The sequence below is a fragment of the Periplaneta americana genome, chromosome 15 (assembly GCF_040183065.1).
Source record: "Periplaneta americana isolate PAMFEO1 chromosome 15, P.americana_PAMFEO1_priV1, whole genome shotgun sequence".
Classification (NCBI taxonomy): domain Eukaryota; kingdom Metazoa; phylum Arthropoda; class Insecta; order Blattodea; family Blattidae; genus Periplaneta; species Periplaneta americana.
The window spans coordinates 166,903,489-166,925,516 of NC_091131.1; the positions used below are offsets into that span (position 1 = coordinate 166,903,489).

General features: G+C 6.6%; 1 protein-coding gene across 14 annotated transcripts in view; it reads left to right on the forward strand.

The window, feature by feature from the left end:
• LOC138715509 (uncharacterized) overlaps positions 1-22,028 on the forward strand; it is a 280,377-nt gene that overhangs the window by 160,139 nt on the left and 98,210 nt on the right. The window lies entirely within an intron of this gene.

A 22,028-nucleotide genomic window follows, 5' to 3' on the forward strand; every position in this document is an offset into this window, starting at 1 on the left:
TTAATTACATAAAATAAATCAATAAAATAATGTAAATAAAATAAATAAAGCTTCTAAAATAAAATAAATAAATAAGTGAATAAATTAAATAAATAAATAGGTAAATATATAAATAAATGAATAATTAAATAAAGAATAAATAAATTAATTAATAAATAAAATAAAGAAATTAAGTATAAATTAAGACAATAAATAAATAATTAATAAAATAACTAAATTAAATTAAATTAATTAAATAAATAAAAAAATAAAATAAATGAAGTAAATAAATAAATAAAAATAAATAAAGAAATAATTAAGTAAATTAAATAAATTAAGTAAATGAATAAGTAAATAAATAAATAGATGAATTAAACTACATAAAATAAATCAATAAAATAAAGTTAATAAAATAAATAAAGACTTTAAAAATAAAATAAAAAAATAAGTGAATAAATGAAATAAATAAATAAATAAATAAATAAATAAATAAATAAATGAAATAAACAAATAAATAAATTTATTACATAAATAAATCAATCAATAAATAATTAAAATAAAAGAAAATAAATAAATAAATAAATAAAATAAATAAATTAAATTAAAAAATAAGATAATAAATAAATAAAATAATTAATTAAATAAATAAATTAAATTAAATTAAATTAAATAAATAAAACAAAAAAATAAATGAAGTAAATAAATAAATAAAAGTAACTAACTAAATAAATAAGAAAGTAAATCAAATAAATAAAATAAATAAAAAATAAATAAATAAATAATAAAACAAAATAAATTAAAAATAAATAAATTGATTTAAATAAATTAAATACAATAAAATAAATAAATAAAATGTATTAACTATATGAATTAAATGAATAAGATTAAATAAATAAATAAATATATGAAAAAAAAATAAATATATATTTAATAAATAAATAAATAAATGAAATGAATAGAGAAATTAAATGAATAAAGTAATCAAATAAATAAATAATTAAAAAATAAATAAAAATAAACAAGTAAATTAAATAAAAAATAAAGTGAAATAAATAAATACATAGTAAATAAACAAATAAAATAATTAAATAAAGTAAATAAATTAAATGAAATAAATAGATACATTAAATTATATCAATTCAATAAATTAATAAATTAAATAAATTAATTAAATAAATAAATAAATAAATAAAATGAATATATAAATAAAATTAAATAAATCAAATTATATGAATTAAATACAATTAAATAAATAAATAAATAAATAAATAAAATAAATTAATTAAATAAAAAAATAAAAAACAAATAAAGCAATTATTTAAATAAATTAATTAAACAGATATTATATATAAAAAAATGAAAAAAAATTAAAATAAAGTGAAAAAATAAATACATAAAATAAATAATTAAGTAAATAATTTAAATCAATAAATCAATAACATAATTTTTTAAATAATTAAAATTAATAAATAAGATAAAATAAATTATATGAAGCAAAATAAATAAATAAATATATTACATTAATAAATTATATATATAAAAAATAAATAAATAAGTCCATAAAATAAAAAATAAATAAATCACTTAATAAATAGTTTAAATAAATAAATAAATAAAATGAAATAAATGAATAAATAATCAAATAAGATAAAATGAATAAATAAATAAATTGTATTAAAAATAAAATAAAATAAATAAATAAAATATATTAAATAAATAAATGAAATACAAAACATAAAATAACTAAATAAATAAATAAATAAAATAAATAAATAAATAAATAAATAAGTAAATAAATAAATAAATGCAATAAATTAATTAAATAAATAAATTAAATAAATAGAAAAATAAATAAAATAAAATGAATAAAATAAAATAAATAAAATAATAAATAAAACAAAAAAATAAATTAAATTAAGTAAATAAATAAATCAATAAATTAAATTAAATTTAAAAAATAAATTATCACATAAATAAAAATAAATAAATAAAATAAATGAAATAAATAAATCAATAAATAAATAAGTAAATAAATAATTAATTAAAATTAAATAAATAAATTGAATTAAATAAATAAAATAAATAAATCAATAAATAGATAAGTATATAAATAAATCAATAAAATTAAATAAAAAAATTTAATTAAATAAATAAAATGAAATAAATAAAATAAATAAATAAATTAAATAAATAAATAAATAAAATAAAATAATTATTTAAATAAATTAATTAAGTAAATAAAAAATTAATAACGTATAAAAACTAAATAAATTAAAAATTAAATGAAATTAAATTAATTATATAAAATAAAATAAATCAAATAAATAGACTGAAGTAAATAAAATAAACAAATAAAATAAATAAAATAAATAAAATGGATATATAAATATAATTAAATAAATAAGAAAATAAAATCAAATAAATGAAGTAAATAAATAAATAGAAATAAATAAATGAGTAAGTAAATTAAATAAATAAAATAAATAAATAAACAAATAAGTAAATAAATAAAATAAATAAATAAAATATATAAATAAATGAATTAAATGAATAAGATTAAAGAAATAAATTAGTTGAATAAATATATAAATAAATAAAATAAATTAATTAAGTAAATAGATAAATAAATAACATAAATAAATTAAATAAATTTTATAAATAAAGAATAAATTAAATTAAATTAATAAAATAAAATAAATGAAATAAATAAAATAAAAAATCAATTAAATAAATAAATAGAATAAATAAATAAATAAATGAAGCAAACAAATAAATAAATAAAATAAAATGAATCAAATGGAATAAGTAAAATAATTTCATAATTAAGTAAATGAAATAAATAAAATAAGCAAATTAAATAAATAAATGAATATAATAAAATAAATAAAATAAATAAACAAATTAAATAAACTAATGAAGTAATTACAAAAATTAATAACATAAAAGATTAAGTAAAAATGTATGAAATGAAATTAATTATATAAAATAAAATAAAATAAATAAATAAAATAAATGAATACTTAAAATAAAATAAAAAAATATATAAAATAAAATAAATTAAAATAAATGAAGTCAATAAATAAATAAAATAAAATAAATAAATCAATAAATTAAATTAAATTTGAAAAATAAATAAATAAATGAATAAAATAAATTACTAAATCAATTAATTAATTAATAAATAAATAAGTGAAAGGAATAAATAAATGAAAAAATAAACAAATAAAGAAGTAAATAAAATAAATAAAATAAATAAATAAACAAATAAATTTAATTACATAAAATAAATCAATAAAATAAAGTAAATAAAATAAATAAAGACTCTAAACTAAAATAAATAAATGAATAAGTGAATCAATGAAATAAATAAATAGATAAATAAATAAATGAAATAAACAAATAAATAAATATGTTAATTAAATAAATCAATGAATAAATAATTGAAATAAGAGAATAAATAAATAAATAAATAATTGAATAAATAAATAAATAAATAAATAAATAAATAAATAAATAAATAAATAAGCAAGTAAATAAATAAATTAATAAATAAAATAAAGAAATTAGATTAATTTAATTAAATAAATAAAAAAATAAAATGAAATAAATGAAGTAAATAAATAAATAAAAATAAATAAAGAAATAATTAAGTAAATTAAATAAATTAAATAATTAAATAAGTAAATAAATAAATAAATAAATAAAAAAACTACATAAAATAAATCAATAAAATAAAGTTAATAAAATAAATAAAGACTTTAAAAATGAAATAAAATAATAAGTGAATAAATGAAATAAATAAATAAATAGATAAATAAATGAACGAAATAAACAAATAAATAAATTTATTACATAAATAAATCAATCAATAAAAAATGAAAATAAAAAAAATAAATAAATAAAATTAAAAAATAAGATAAATAAATAAAATAATTAATTAAATAAATAAATTAAATAAAATTAAATAAATAAAACAAAAAATAAATGAAGTAAATAAATAAATTAAAAATAAATAAGTAAATAAATAAGAAAGTAAATCAAATAAATAAATAATTAAATAAATAAATAATAAAATAAAATATATTAAAAATAAATAAATTGAATTAAATAAATGAAATAGAAGACAATAAATAAATAAAATATATTAACTATAGGAATTAAATGAATAAGTTTAAATAAATAAATAAATAATTTTAATTGAATAAATATGTAAGTAAATAAAATAGATTATTTAAGTAAATAGATAAATAAATAACTTAAATAAATTGAATAAATTTTATAATTAAATAGTAAATTAAATAAAATAAGTAAAATGATATAAGTAAAATAAATTAATAATTAAATAAATTAAATAAATAAATGAATAAAATAAAATAAATTATTTAATTAAATAAATTAATGAAACAAATAAATAAATGAAATAAATATACATATATATAAAATAAATATTTTAAATAAATTATATTAAATAAATTAAATTATATAAATAAAATAAATAAAAAATAACTAAATAAAATAAATAAAGAAAATAAATAATAAATTAATTCAATAAAATAAAATAAATTAATAAAATATGTAAATCGAAACAATTAATCTAAGTAAATAAATAAAATAAAAGAAACAAATAAGTAAATAAATAAAAAATATATATTAATAAACAATAATTAATTAAAAAAATAAATATTAAAATAAAATAAATGAATTAAATAAACAAACTAAATAAATAAAAAAAATAAATAAATAAATTAAAATATGTAAATAAATTAACTAAATTAAGTAATAAAATAAATAAATTATATAGATAAAATAAAAAAATAAGTAAATTAACTAATTATGTTAAATAAGTAAATAAAATAATGAAATTGAAAAATAACTTAAATACATAAATGAATGAATATATAAATACCAAATAAATAATTATGAAAATAAATAAATTAAATAAGTAATTAAATTAAATAAAAAAAATAAATTAAAGAAATTAATAAATAAATTCAATAATAAATTGAATAATTAAATAAAATAAATTAAATTAGATGGATTAAAAAAATAAAAAATAAAATAAAATAAATAAAAATAAATAAATAAATAAATAATTAAATGAATTAAATAAACAAATAAAATAAATAAATAATTAAAATTAATAAATATTTAAATAATATAAATAAATAAATTGAATTAAATAAATTAAATAAAATAAATAAAATAAATAAATGAATAAAATATATTAAATATATAAATTAAATAACTACAATTAAGTAAAGCAAAAAAATAAAAACAAATAAATAATAAACAAATATACTAAATTTATTAACTAATAGATAAATAAATAAGGTAAATAAATTAAATAAATAAAAAAATATATTAAATTAATTAAATTAAATTAAATGAATACATAAATAAAATAAATTAATAAACATAAAAATTAAATAAATAAATGAAGTAAATTAATAAATAAATTAAAGTTAATAAAAATGAAATAAGTGAAATAAATAAATAATTAATAAATTAATAAGATAAAATAAAATAAAATAAATAAATATATATTTAATAAATAAATAAATTTAAAAATGAATAGAGAAATTAAGTGAATAAAGTGAACAAATAAATAAATAATTAAATAAATAAAAATAAACAATTAAATGAAATAAAAAATAAAGTAAAATAAATAAATACAAAAGTAAATAAACAAATAAAATAAGTAAATTAAGTAAATAAATTAAATGAAATAAATGAGATACATTAAATTAAATAAATTCAATAAATTAATAAATTAAATAAATTAATTAAAGAAATAAATAAATCAAATGAATATATAAATAAAAGAAAATAATTCAAATTATATGAATTAAATACAATTAAATAAATAAATAAATAAAATAAATTAATTGAATAAAAATAAATAAACAAATAGAGCAATTATTTAAATAAAATAATTAAACTGATTTTATAAAAAAATAAAAAATAAATAAATAAAAGAAATAATTAAATAAATAATTTAAATAAATAAATCGATGACATAATTAATAAAATAATTAATATAAATGAATAAAATAAAATAAATTAAATTAAGTAAAATAAATAAATAAATATATTACATTAATTAATTATATATATAAAAAATAAATAAATAAAATACATAAAAAAATAAATGAATTAATTAAAAAATAGATTAAATAAATAAATAAAATGAAATAAATAAATAAAATAAAATAAATAAATAAAATATAGTAAATAGATAAATTAAATACAATACATAAAATAACTAAATAAAAAATAAAATAAATAAATAATTAAATACAATAAATTAATTAAATAAATAAATTAAATAAATAACATACATAAATTAAACGAATAGAAAAATAAATATAATAAAATGAATAAAATAAAATAAATTAATTTAAGTAAATAAATAAATAAATAAATTAAATAAATTAAATTAAATGTAAATATAAACACAAATAAAAATAAATAAGTAAATAAATAAATGAAATAAAAAAATCAATAAATAAATAAGTAAATAAATAAATAAAATTAAATAAATGATTTGAATTAAATAAATGAAATAAATAAATCAATGTATAAATAAGTATATAAATAAATCAATAAATTTAATAAAAAAAATTGAATTAAATAAATAAAATGAAATAAATAAAATAAATAAATTAATTAAAAAAATAAATAAATAAATAAATTAAATAAAATAATTATTCAAATAAATTAATTAAGTAAATAAAAAAATTAATTACGTATATAGATAAAATAAATAAAAAAATAAATGAAATTAAATTAATTATATAAAATAAAATAAATGAAATATATAGACTGAAGTAAATAAAATAAACAAATAAAATAAAATTAATAAAATAAATAAAATAGATATATAAATATAATTAAATAATTTAAAAAATAAAATGAAATAAATGAAGTAAATAAATAAATAGAAATAAATAAATGAGTAAGTAAATTAAATAAATAAAATAAATAAATAAACAAATAAGTAAATAAATAAAATAAATAAATAATATATATTAAATATATGAATTAAATGAATAAGATTAAAGAAATAAATTAGTTGAATAAATATATAAATTAATGAAATAAATAGATAAATAAATAACCTAAATAAATTAAATAAATTTTATAAATAAATAATAAATTAAATTAAATTAATAAAATAAAATAAATGAAAAAAATAAAGTAAAAACCAATTAAATAAATAAATAGAATAAATAAATAAATAAATGAAGCAAATAAATAAATAAATAAAATAAAATGAATAAAAAGGAATAAGTAAAATAAATTCATAATTAAATAAATGAAATAAGCAAATTAAATAAATAAATGAATATAATAAAATAAATAAACAAATTAAATAAATTAATGAAGTAATTAAAAAATTAATAACATAAAAAATAAATTAAAAAAATGTATGAAATAAGATTAATTATATAAAATAAAATAAAATAAATAAATAAAATAAATAAATACTTAAAATAAAATAAATAAAATATATAAAATAAATTAAATTAAAATAAATGAAGTCAATAAATAAATAAAATAAAATAAATAAATAAATCAATAAATTAAATTGAATTTGACAATTAAATAAATAAATGAATAAAATAAATAAATAAATCAATTAATTAATTAATAAATAAATAATTAAAAGGAATAAATAAATGAATAAATAAACAAATAAAGACGTAAATAAAATAAATAAATAAAATAAATAAATAAATAAATTTAATTACATAAAATAAATCAATAAAATAAAGTAAATAAAATAAATAAAGATTCTAAAATAAAATAAATAAATAAGTGAATAAATGAAATAAATAAATAGGTAAATAAAAAAATAAATAAATAAACAAGTAAATAAATAAATTAATAAATAAAATAAAGAAATTAAATAAAAATTAAGACAATAAATAAATAAATAATTAATAAAATGACTAAATTAAATTAAATTAATTAAACAAATAAAAAAATAAAATAAAATAAATGAAGTAAATAAATAAATAAAAATAAATAAAGAAATAAGTAAGTAAATTAAATAAATTAAGTAAATAAATAAGTAAATAAATAAATAAATAAATAAATAAATGAATAAATAAAGAAATAAATAAATGAATTAAACTACATAAAATAAATAAAAAAAATAAAGTTAATAAAATAAATAAAGTTTTTAAAAATAAAATAAAAAAATAAGTGAATAAATGAAATAAATAAATAAATAAATAGATAAATAAATAAATGAAATAAACAAATAAATAAATTTATTACATAAATAAATCAATCAATAAATAATTAAAATAATAGAAAAGAAATAAATGAATAAAATAAATAAATTAAATTAAAAAATAAGATATTAAGTAAATAAAATAATTAATTAAATAAATAAATAAAATTAAATTAAATTAAATAAATAAAACAAAAAAATAAATGAAGTAAATAAATAAATAAAAATAACTAAGTAAATAAATAGGAAAGTAAATCAAATAAATGAAATAAATAAATAAATAAATAAATAAATAATAAAATAAAATAAATTAAAAATAATTAAATTGAATTAAATAAATTAAATACAATAAAATAAATAAATAAAATATATTAACTATATGAATTAAATGAATAACATTTAATAAATAAATAAATATATGAAAAAATAAATAAATAAATAAATAAATTAATAAAATGAATAGAGGAATTAAATGAATAAAGTAAACAAATAAATAAATAATTAAATAAATAAATAAAAATAAACAAGTAAATTAAATAAAAAATAAAGTGAAATAAATAAATACATAGTAAATAAACAAATAAAATAAGTAAATTAAGTAAATAAATTAAATGAAATAAATAGATATGTTATTAAATTAAATAAATTCAAAAAATTAATAAATTAAATAAATTAATTAAAGAAATAAATAAATCAAATGAATATATAAATAAAATTAAAAAAATAAAATTATATGAATTAAATACAATTAAATAAATAAATAAAATAAATTAATTAAATAAAAAAAATAAATAAACAAATGAAGCAATTATTTAAATAAATTAATTAAACAGATATTATAAATAAAAAAAAATAAAAAAAATAAATAAAATGAAAAAATAAATAAATAAAATAAATAATTAAATAAATAATTTAAATAAATAAATCAATAACATAATTAATTAAATAATTAAAATAAATAAATAATATAAAATAAATTATATTAAGTAAAATAAATAAATAAATATATTACATTAATAAATTATATATATATAAAAAATAATTAAATAATTCCATAAAATAAAAAATAAATAAATTAATTAAAAATAGTTTAAATAAATAAATAAATAAAATGAAATAAATAAATAAAATAAAATAAATGAATAAATAATCAAATAAGATAAAATGAATAAATAAATATATTGTATTAAAAATAAAATAAAATAAATAAATAAAATGTATTAAATAGATAAATTAAATACAATAAATAAAATAACTAAATAAATAAATAAAATAAATAAATAAATAAATAAATAAATAAATAAATCAATAAATAAATAAATGCAATGAATTAATTAAATAAATAAATTAAATAAATAGAAAAATAAATAAAATAAAATGAATAAAATAAAATAATTAAAATAATAAATAAAATAAAATAAATTATATAGAGTAAATAAATAAATCAATAAATTAAATAAATTAAATTCAATTTAAAAAATAATAAACACATAAATAAAAATAAATAAATAAAATAAATGAAATAAATAAATCAATAAATAAATAAGTAAATAAATAATTAAATAAAATTAAATAAATTAATTGAATTAAATAAATGAAATAAATAAATCAATAAATAAATAAGTATATAAATAAATCAATAAAATTAAATAAAAAAATTTAATTATATATATAAAATGAAATAAATAAAATAAATAAATAAATTAAATAAATAAATAAATAAAATAAAATAAAGATTTAAATAAATTAATTAAGTAAATAAAAAATTAATAACGTATAAAAACTAAATAAATTAAAAATTAAATGAAATTAAATTAATTATATAAAATGAAATATATCAAATAAATAGACTGAAGTAAGTAAAATAAACAAATAAAATAAAATTAATAAAATAAATAAAATAGATATATAAATATAATAAAATAAATAAAAAAATCAAATCAAATAAATGAAGTAAATAAATAAATAGAAATAAATAAATGAGTAAGTAAATTAAATAAATAAAATAAATAAATATATAAACAAATAAGTGAATAAATAAAATAAATAAATAAAATATATAAATATATGAATTAAATGAATAAGATTAAAGAAATAAATTAGTTGAATAAATATATAAATAAATAAAATAAATTAATTATACAAATAGATAAATAAATAAATAAATTAGATAAATTTTATAAATAAACAATAAATTAAATTAAATTAATAAAATAAAATAAATGAAATAAATAAAATAAAAAAAATCAATTAAATAAATAAATAAATAGAATAAATAAATAAATGAAGCAAATAAATAAATAAATAAAATAAAATGAATCAAGTGGAATAAGTAAAATAAATTCATAATTAAGTAAATGAAATAAATAAAATAAGCAAATTAAATAAATAAATGAATATAATAAAATAAATAAAATAAATAAACAAATTAAATAAATTAATGATCTAATTAAAAAAATTAATAACATAAAAAATAAATTAAAAATGTATGAAATGAAATTAATTATATAAAATAAAATAACATAAAATAAATAAATAAAATAAATAAATATTTAAAATAAAATAAAAAAATATATAAAATAAAATAAATTAAAATAAATGAAGTCAATAAATAAATAAAATAAAATAAATAAATAAATCAATAAATTAAATTAAATTTGAAAAATAAATAAATAAATGAATAAAATAAATAAATAAATCAATTAATTAATAAATAAATAATTAAGTAAAAGGAATAAATAAAGAAGTAAATAAAATAAATAAAATAAATAAATAAATAAATTTAATTACAAAAAATAAATAAAAAAAATAAAGTAAATAAAATAAATAAAGACTCTAAAATAAAATAAATAAATAAATAAGTGAATAAATGAAATAAATAAATAGATAAATAAATAAATGAAATAAACAAATAAATAAATATATTAATTAAATAAATCAAAAAATAAATAATTGAAATAAGAAAATAAATAAATAAAGAAATAAATAAATAAACAAGTAAATAAATAAATTAATAAATAAAATAAAGAAATTAATTTAATTTAATTAAATAAATAAAAAAAATAAAATGAAATAAATGAAGTAAATAAATAAATAAAAATAAATAAAGAAATAATTAAGTAAATTAAATAAATTAAGTAATTAAATAAGTAAATAAATAAATACATAAATGAATTAAACTATATAAAATAAATTTAATAAAATGAATAAAGACTTTAAAAATGAAATAAAATAATAAGTGAATAACTGAAATAAATAAATAAATAGAAAATTAATAAACGAAATAAACAAATAAATAAATTTAAAAAATAAGATAATAAATAAATAAAATAATTAATGAAATAAATAAATTAAATTAAATTAAATAAAATAAATAAAACAAAAAATAAATGAAGTAAATAAATAAAAATAAATAAGTAAATGAATAAGAAAGTAAATCAAATAAATAAAATAAATAAATAAATATATAAATAAATAAATAAATAAATAATAAAATAAAATAAATTAAAAATAAATAAATTGAATTAAATAAAGTAAACAGAAGAAAATAAATAAATAAAATATAATAACTATATGAATTAAATGAATAAGATTAAATAAATAAATAAATAAATTTAATTGAATAAATATGTAAGTAAATAAAATAAATTATTTAAGTAAATAGATAAATAAATAACATAAATAAATTAAATAAATTTTATAATTAAAAAGTAAATTAAATTAAATAAATAAAATGGTATAAGTAAAATAAATTAATAATTAAATTAATGAAATAAATAAAATAAGTAAATAAAATAAATAAATGAATAAAATAAAATAAATTATTTAATTAAATAAATTAATGAAACAAAAAATAAATGAAATAAATATACAAATATATAAAATAAATATTTTAAATAAATTATATTAAATAAATTAAATTATATAAATAAAATAAATAAAGATAATAAATAATAAATTAATTCAATAAAATAAAATAAATTAATAAAATATGTAAATTAAAACAATTAAATTAAGTAAATAAATAAAATAAAACAAAGAAATAAGTAAATAAATAAAAAGTATATATATAAATAAACAATTATTAATTAAATTAAAGAAATAAATAGTAAAATAAAATAAATGAATTAAATAAACAAACTAAATAAATAAATAAATAAAATAAATAAATTAATTAAAATATATAAATAAATTAACTAAATTAATTAATAAAATAAATAAATTATATAGATAAAATAAAAAATAAGTAAATTAACTAATTAAGTTAAATAAGTAAATAAAATAATGAAATTGAAAAATAACTTAAATATATAAATGAATGAATATATAAATACTAAATAAATAATTATGAAAATAAATAAATTAAATAAGTAAATAAATCAAATAAAAAAAATAAAATAAAAAAATTAATAAATGAATTCAGTAATAAATTAAATAATTAAATTAAATAAATTAAATTAGATGAATTAAAAAAATAAAAAATAAAATAAAATAAATAAAAATAAATAAATAAATCAATAAATGAATTAAATAAACAAATAAAATAAATAAATAATGAAAATTAATAAATATTTAAATAATATAAATAAATAAATAAATTGAATTAAATAAATTAAATACCATAAATAAAATAAATAAATAAATAAAATATATTAAATATATAAATTAAATAAATAAAATTAAGTAAAGCAAAAAAATATAAAAAAATAATAAACAAATATAATAAATTTATTAACTAACAGATAAATAAATAAGGTAAATAAATTAAATAAATAAAAAATGTATATAATGAAATTAATTAAATTAAATTAAATAAATACATAAATAAAATACATTAATAAACATAAAAATTAAATAAATAAATGAAGTAAATTAATAAATAAATTAAAGTTAATAAAAATGAAATAAGTAAAATAAATAAATAATTAAATAAATGAATAAGAAAAAATTAAATAAATAAATATATGAAAAAATAAATAAATATATACATATTTAATAAATAAATTAATAAAATGAATAGAGAAATTAAATGAATAAAGTAAACAAATAAATAAATAATTAAATAAATAAAAATAAACAAGTAAATAAAATAAAAATTAAAGTAAAACAAATAAATACAAAAGTAAATAAAGAAATAAAATAAGTAAATTAAGTAAATAAATTAAATGAAATAAATGGATACATTAAATTAAATAAATTCAATAAATTAATAAATTAAATAAATTAATTAAAGAAATAAATAAATCAAATGAATATATAAATAAAAGAAAATAAATCAAATTACATGAATTAAATACAATTAAATAAATAAATAAAATAAATTAATTAAATAAAAAATAAATAAACAAATAAAGCAATTATTTAAATAAAATAATTACAGATTTTACAAAAAAAATAAAAAATAAATAAAATAAATAATTAAATAAATAATTTAAATAAATAAATCAATAACATAATTAATTAAATAATAAAAATAAATAAATAAATAAAATAAAATAAATAAAATAAAATAAAATAAATAAATAAATATATTACATTAATGAATTATATATATAAAAAAATAAATAAAATAGATAAAAGAAAAAATAAATGAATTAATTAAAAAATAGATTAAATAAATAAATAAAATGAAATAAATAAATAAAATAAAATAAGTAAATATGTAAATAATCAAACAAGATAAAATGAGTAAATAAATAAATTGTATTAAAAATAAAATAAAATAAAAAAATAAAATATATTAAATAGATAAATTAAATACAATACATAAAATAACTAAATAAATAAATAAATAAGTAAAATAAATATATACATAAATAAATAAATAAATTAAATTAATTAAATAAATAAATTAAATAAATAACATAAATAAATTAAATAAATAGAAAAATAAATAAAATAAAATGAATAAAATAAAATACATAAGCTAATACATAAATTAAAATAAATCAAATTAAGTAAATAAATAAATAAATAAATAAATAAATAAATAAATAAATAAATAAATAAATAAATAAATAAATAAATAAATAAATAAATAAATAAATAAATAAATAAAATAAATTAAATTAAATGTAAAAAATAAACACATAAATAAATAAATAAATAAAATAAGTAAATAAATAATAAAGTAAATCAAATAAATAAAATAAATCAATAAATAAAGAAGTAAATAAATAAATAAATAAAATTAAATAAATAAATTGAATTAAATAAATGAAATAAATAAATAAATAAATAAATAAATAAATAAGTATATGAATAAATCAATAATATTAAATATAAAAATTGAATTAAATAAATAAAATGGAATAAATTATATAAATAAATAAATTAATTAAATAAATAAATGTATAAATTAAATAAAATAATTATTCAAATAAATTAATTAAGTAAATAAAAACATTAATATCGTATATAAATTAAATAAATTAAAAAATAAATGAAATTAAATTAATTTTATAAAATAAAATAAATGAAATAAATAGACTGAAGTAAATAAAATAAACAAATAAAATAAATAAAATAAATAAAATGGATATATAAATATAATTAAATAAATAAGAAAATAAAATCAAATAAATGAAGTAAATAAATAAATAGAAATAAATAAATGAGTAAGTAAATTAAATAAATAAAATAAATAAATAAACAAATAATTAAATAAATAAAATAAATAAATAAAATATATTAAATATTTGAATTAAATGAATAAGATTAAAGAAATAAATTAGTTGAATAAATATATAAATAAATAAAATAAATTAATGAAATAAATAGATAAATAAATAACATAAATAAATTAAATAAATTTTATAAATAAACAATAAATTAAATTAAATTAATAAAATAAAATAAATGAAAAAAATAAATAAAAAACCAATTAAATAAATAAATAGAATAAATAAATAAATAAATAAATGAAGCAAATAAATAAATAAATAAAATAAAATGAATAAAAAGGAATAAGTAAAATAAATTCATAATTAAATAAGTGAAATAAGCAAATTAAATAAATACATGAATATAATAAAATAAATAAAATAAATAAACAAATTAAATAAATTAATGAAGTAATTAAAAAATTAATAACATAAAAAATAAATTAAAAAATGTATGAAATGAAATTAATTATATAAAATAAAATAAATAAATAAAATAAGTAAATAAAATAGATAAATACTTCAAATAAAATAAAAAAATATATAAAATAAAATAAATTAAAATAAATGAAGTCAATAAAGAAATAAAATAAATAAATAAATCAATAAATTAAATTAAATTTGAAAAATAAATAAATAAATGAATAAAATAAATAAATAAATCAATCAATTAATTAATAAATAAATAAGTGAAAGGAATAAATAAATGAAAAAATAAACAAATAAAGAAGTAAATAAAATAAATACAATGAAAAAATAAATAAATAAATTTAATTACATAAAATAAATCAATAAAATAAAGTAAATAAAATAAATAAAGACTCTAAAATAAAATAAATAAATAAATAAGTGAATCAATGAAATAAATAAATAGATAAATAAATAAATGAAATAAACAAATAAATAAATATGTTGATTAAATAAATCAATCAATAAATAATTGAAATAAGAAAGTAAATAAATAAATAAATAAATAAACAAGTAAATAAATAAATAATTAGATGAAATAAAGAAATTAAATTAATTTAATTAAATAAATAAAAAAAATAAAATGAAGTAAATGAAGTAAATAAATAAATAAAAATAAATAAAGAAATAATTAAGTAAATTAAATAAATTAGGTAATTAAATAAGTAAATAAATAAAGAAATAAATAAATAAATAAATGAATTAAACTACATAAAATAAATCAATAAAATAAAGTTAATAAAATAAATAAAGACTTTAAAAATGAAATAAAATAATAAGTGAATAAATGAAATAAATAAATAAATAGATAAAAGAATAAACGAAATAAACAAATAAATAAATTTATTACATAAATAAATCAATCAATAAATAAAGAAAATAAAAGAAAATAAATAAATAAAATTAAAAAATAAGATAATAAATAAATAAAATAATTAATTAAATAAATAAATTAAATTAAATTAATTTAAATAAATAAAACAAAAAATAAATGATGTAAATAAATAAATAAAAATAAATAAGTAAATAAATAATAAAGTAAATCAAATAAATAAAATAAATAAATACATAAATAAATAAATAATAAAATAAAATAAATTAAAAATAAATAAATTGAATTAAATAAATTAAATAGAAGAGAATAAATAAATAAAATATATTAACTATATGAATTAAATGAATAAGATTAAATAAATAAATAAATATATTTAATTGAATAATTGTAAGTAAATAAAATAAATTATTTAAGTAAATAGATAAATAAATAACATAAATAAATTAAATAAATTTTATAATTAAAAAGTAAATTAAATTAAATAAATAAAATGGTATAAGTAAAATAAATTAATAATTAAATAAATGAATAAAATAAAATAAATTATTTAATTAAATAAATTATTGAAACAAAAAAATAAATGAAATAAATATACATATATATAAAATAAATATTTTAAATAAATTATATTAAATAAATTAAATAATATAAATGAAATAAATAAAAAATAACAAAATAAAATAAATAAAGAAAATAAATAATAAATTAATTCAATAAAATAAAATAAATTAATAAAATACGTAAATTAAAACAATTAAATTAAGTAAATAAATAAAATAAAAGAAACAAATAAGTAAATAAATAAAAGATGTATATAAATAAATATTAAAATAAAATAAATGAATTAAATAAACAAACTAAATAAGTAAATAAAATAAATAAATAAATTAAAATATATAAATAAATTAAATTAATTTATTAATAAAATAAATAAATTATATAGATAAAATGAAAAATAAGTAAATTAACTAATTAAGTTAAATAAGTAAATAAAATAATGAAATTGAAAAATAACTTAAATACATAAATGAATGAATATATAAATACTAAATAAATAATTATGAAAATAAATAAATTAAATCAGTAAATAAATTAAATAAAAAAATAAATTAAAAAATTAATAAATAAATTCAATAATAAATGAAATAGTTAAATTAAATAAATTAAATTAGATGACCTAAAAAAATAAAAAATAAAATAAAATAAATAAAAATAAATAAATAAATAAATAATAAATAAATAAATAAATGAATTAAATAAACAAATAAAATAAATAATTAATTAAAATTAATAAATATTTAAATAATATAAATAAATAAATAAGTTGAATTAAATAAATTAAATACCATAAATAAAATAAATAAATAAATAAAATATATATGAAATATATAAATTAAATAAATACAAATAAGTATAGCAAAAAAATAAAAACAAATAAATAATAAACAAATATAATAAATTTATTAACTAATAGATAAATAAATAAGGTAAATAAATTAAATAAATAAAAAATATATTAAATTAAATTAATTAAATTAAGTTAAATGAATACATAAATAAAATAAATTAATAAACATAAAAATTAAATAAATAAATGAAGTAAATTAATAAATAAATTAAAGTTAATAAAAATGAAATAAGTAAAATAAATAAATAATTAAATAAATGAATAAGATAAAATAAAATAAAGAAATAAATATATATTTAATAAATAAATTAATTAATAAAATGAATAGAGAAATTAAATGAATAAAGTAAAGAAAAAAAATTATTAAATAAATAAAAATAAACAAGTAAATGAAATAAAAAATAAAGTAAAATAAATAAATACAATAGTAAATAAACAAATAAATTAAGTAAATGAAGTAAATAAATTAAATGAAATAAATAGATACATTAAATTAAATAAATTCAATAAATTAATAAATTAAATAAATAAATTAAAGAAATAAATAAATCAAATGAATATATAAATAAAATAAAATAAATTAAATTATATGAATTAAATACAATTAAAAAAATAAATAAATAAATAAATAAAATAAATTAATTAGATAAAAAAATAAATAAACAAATAAAGCAATTATTTAAATAAAAAAATTAAACAGATTTTATAGATAAAAAAAATTAAAAAAAGAAATAAAATAAAAAAATAAATAAATAAAATAAATTATTAATTAAATAATTTAAATAAATAAATCAATAACATAATTAATTAAATCATTAAAATAAATAAATAAAATAAAATAAATTAAGTAAAATAAATAAATAAATATATTACATTAATAAATTTTATATATAAAAAATAAATAAATAAAATACATAAAATAAAAAATAAATAAATTAATTAAAAAATATATTAAATAAACAAATAAAATGATATAAATAAATAAAATAAAATAAATAAATAAATAATCAAATCAGATAAAATGAATAAATAATAAATTGTATTAAAAATAAAGTGAAATAAATAAATAAATAAAATATATTAAATAGATAAATTAAATACAATACATAAAATAACTAAATAAATAAATAAAAAAAATATATATAAATAAATAAGTAATATATATAAATAAATAAATACAATAAATTAATTAAATAAATAAATAAATAAAATAAATTTTATAAATAAACAATAAATTAAATTAAATTAATAAAATAAAATAAATGAAATAAATAAAATAAAAGAATCAATTAAATAAATAAATAAAATAAATAAATAAATAAATGAAGCAAATAAATAAATAAATAAAATAAAATGAATAAAATGGAATAAGTAAAGTAAATTCATAATTAAAAAAAATGAAATAAATAAAATAAACAAATTAATTAAATAAATGAATATAATAAAATAAATAAACAAATTAAATAAATTAATGAATTAATTAAAAAAATTAATAACATAAAAAATAAATTAAAAAATGTATGAAATGAAATTAATTATATAAAATAAAATAAAATAAAATAAATAAATAAAATAAATAAATACTTAAAATAAAATAAAAAAATATATAAAATAAAATAAATTAAAATAAATGAAGTCAATAAATAAATACAATAAATAAATAAATAAATAAATAAATAAAAAAATTAAATTAATTTTGAAAAATAAATAAATAAATGAATAAAATAAATAAATGAATAAATCAATTAATTAATTAATAAATACATAAGTAAAAGGAATAAATAAATGAAAAAATAAACAAATAAAGAAGTAAATAACATAAATGAATGAATAAATAAATAAATAAATAAATAAATTTAATTACATAAAGTAAATCAATAAAATAAAGTAAATAAAATAAAGAATGACTCTAAAATAAAATAAATAAATAAGTGAATAAATGAAATAAATAAATATATAAATAAATGAAATAAACAAATAAATAAATATGTTAATTAAATAAATCAATCAATAAATAATTGAAATAAGAAAATAAATAATTAAATAAATAAATAAATAAATAAATAAATAAATAAATAAATAAATAAATAAATAAGCATGTAAATAAATAAATTAATAAATAAAATAAAGAAATTAAATAAAAAATTAAGACAGTAAATAAATAAATAATTAATAAAATAACTAAATTAAATTAAATTAATTAAATAAATAAAAAAAATAAAATGAAATAAATGAAGTAAATAAATAAATAAAAATAAATAAAGAAATAATTAAGTATATTAAATAAACTCAGTAATTAAATAAGTAAATAAATAAATAAATAAATAAATGAAAAGTGAATTAAACTACATAAAATAAATCAATAAAATAAAGTTAATAAAATAAATAAAGACTTTAAAAATAAAATAAAAATTTAAGTGAATAAATGAAAAAATAAATAAATAGATAACTAAATAAATGAAATAAACAAATAAATAAATTTATTACGTAAGTAAATCAATCAATAAATAATTAAAATAAAAGAAAATAAGTAAATAAATAAAATAAATAAATAAAATAAAAAAATAAGATAATAAATAAATAAAATAGTTAATTAAATAAATAAATTAAATTAAATTAAATTAAATAAATAAAACAAAAAATTAATGACGTAAATAAATAAATAAAAATAAATAAGAAAATAAATAAAATAAATAAAATAAATAAATAAATAAATAAATAATGAAATAAATTAGAAATAAGTAAATTGAATTAAATAAATTAAATACAATAAAATAAATAAATAAAATATATTAACTATATGAATTAAATCAATAGGATTAATTAAATAAACCAATAAATAAATTTAATTGAATAAATATGTGAGTTAATAAAATAAAATTTTAAGTAAATATAAAAATAAATAACATAAATAAATTAAATATTTTTATAATTAAAAAATAAATTAAATTAAATAAATAAAATGGTGTAAGTAAAATAAATTAATAATTAAATAAATGAAATAAATGAAATAAGTAAATTAAATAAATAAATAAATAAATGAATAAAGTAGAATAAATAAATAAATTAAATAAATTAATGAAACAAATAAATAAATGAAATAAATATACATATAAATAAAATAAATATTTTAAATAAATTATATTACATAAATTAAATTAAATTATATGAATAAAATAAATAAAAAATTAACTAAATAAAATAAATAAAGAAAATAAATAATAAATTAATTCAATAAAATAAAAAAAATTAATAAAATAAAATATGTAAATTAAACCAATTAAATTAAGTAAATAAATAAAATAAAACAAACAAATAAGTAAATAAATAAAATATATATATATATATATATATATAAATAAACAATTATTAATTAAATTAAAGAAATAAATAATAAAATAAAATAAATGAATTAAATAAACAAACTAAATAAATCAATAAATAAAATAAATAAATGAATTAAAATATATAAATAAATTAACTAAATTAATTAATAAAATAAATAAATTATATAGATAAAATAAAAAATAAGTAAATTAACTAATTAAGTTAAATAAGTAAATAAAATAATGAAATTGAAAAATAACTTAATTACATAAATGAATGAATACATAAATACTAAATAAATAATTATGAAAATAAATAAATTAAATAAGTGAATAAATTAAATAAAAAAAATAAAATAAAAAAATTAATAAATAAATTCAATAATAAGTTAAATTAAATAAATTAAATTAGATTAAAAAAAAAAATAAAAAATAAAATAAAATAAATAAAAATAAATAAATAAATCAATAAATGAATTAAATAAACAAACAAAATAAATAAATAATTAAAATTAATAAATATTTAAATAATATAAATAAATAAATAAATTGAATTAAATAAATTAAATACCATAAATAAAATAAATAAATAAATAAAATATATTAAATATATAAATTAAATAAATAAAATTAAGTAAAGCAAAAAATATAAAAAAATAATAAACAAATATAATAAATTTATTAACTAACAGATAAATAAATAAGGTAAATAAATTAAATAAATAAAAAATATATATAATTAAATTAATTAAATTAAATAAAATAAATACATAAATAAAATAAATTAATAAACATAAAAATTAAATAAATAAATGAAGTAAATTAATAAATAAATTAAAGTTAATAAAAATGAAATAAGTAAAATAAATAAATAATTAAATAAATGAATAAGAAAAAATAAAATAAATAAATATATGAAAAAATAAATGAAAAAATAAATAAATATATACATATTTAATAAATAAATTAATAAAATGAATAGAGAAATTAAATGAATAAAGTAAACAAATAAATAAATAATTAAATAAATAAAAATAAACAAGTAAATTAAATAAAAAATAAAGTAAAATAAATAAATACAAAAGTAAATAAACAAATAAAATAAGTCAAT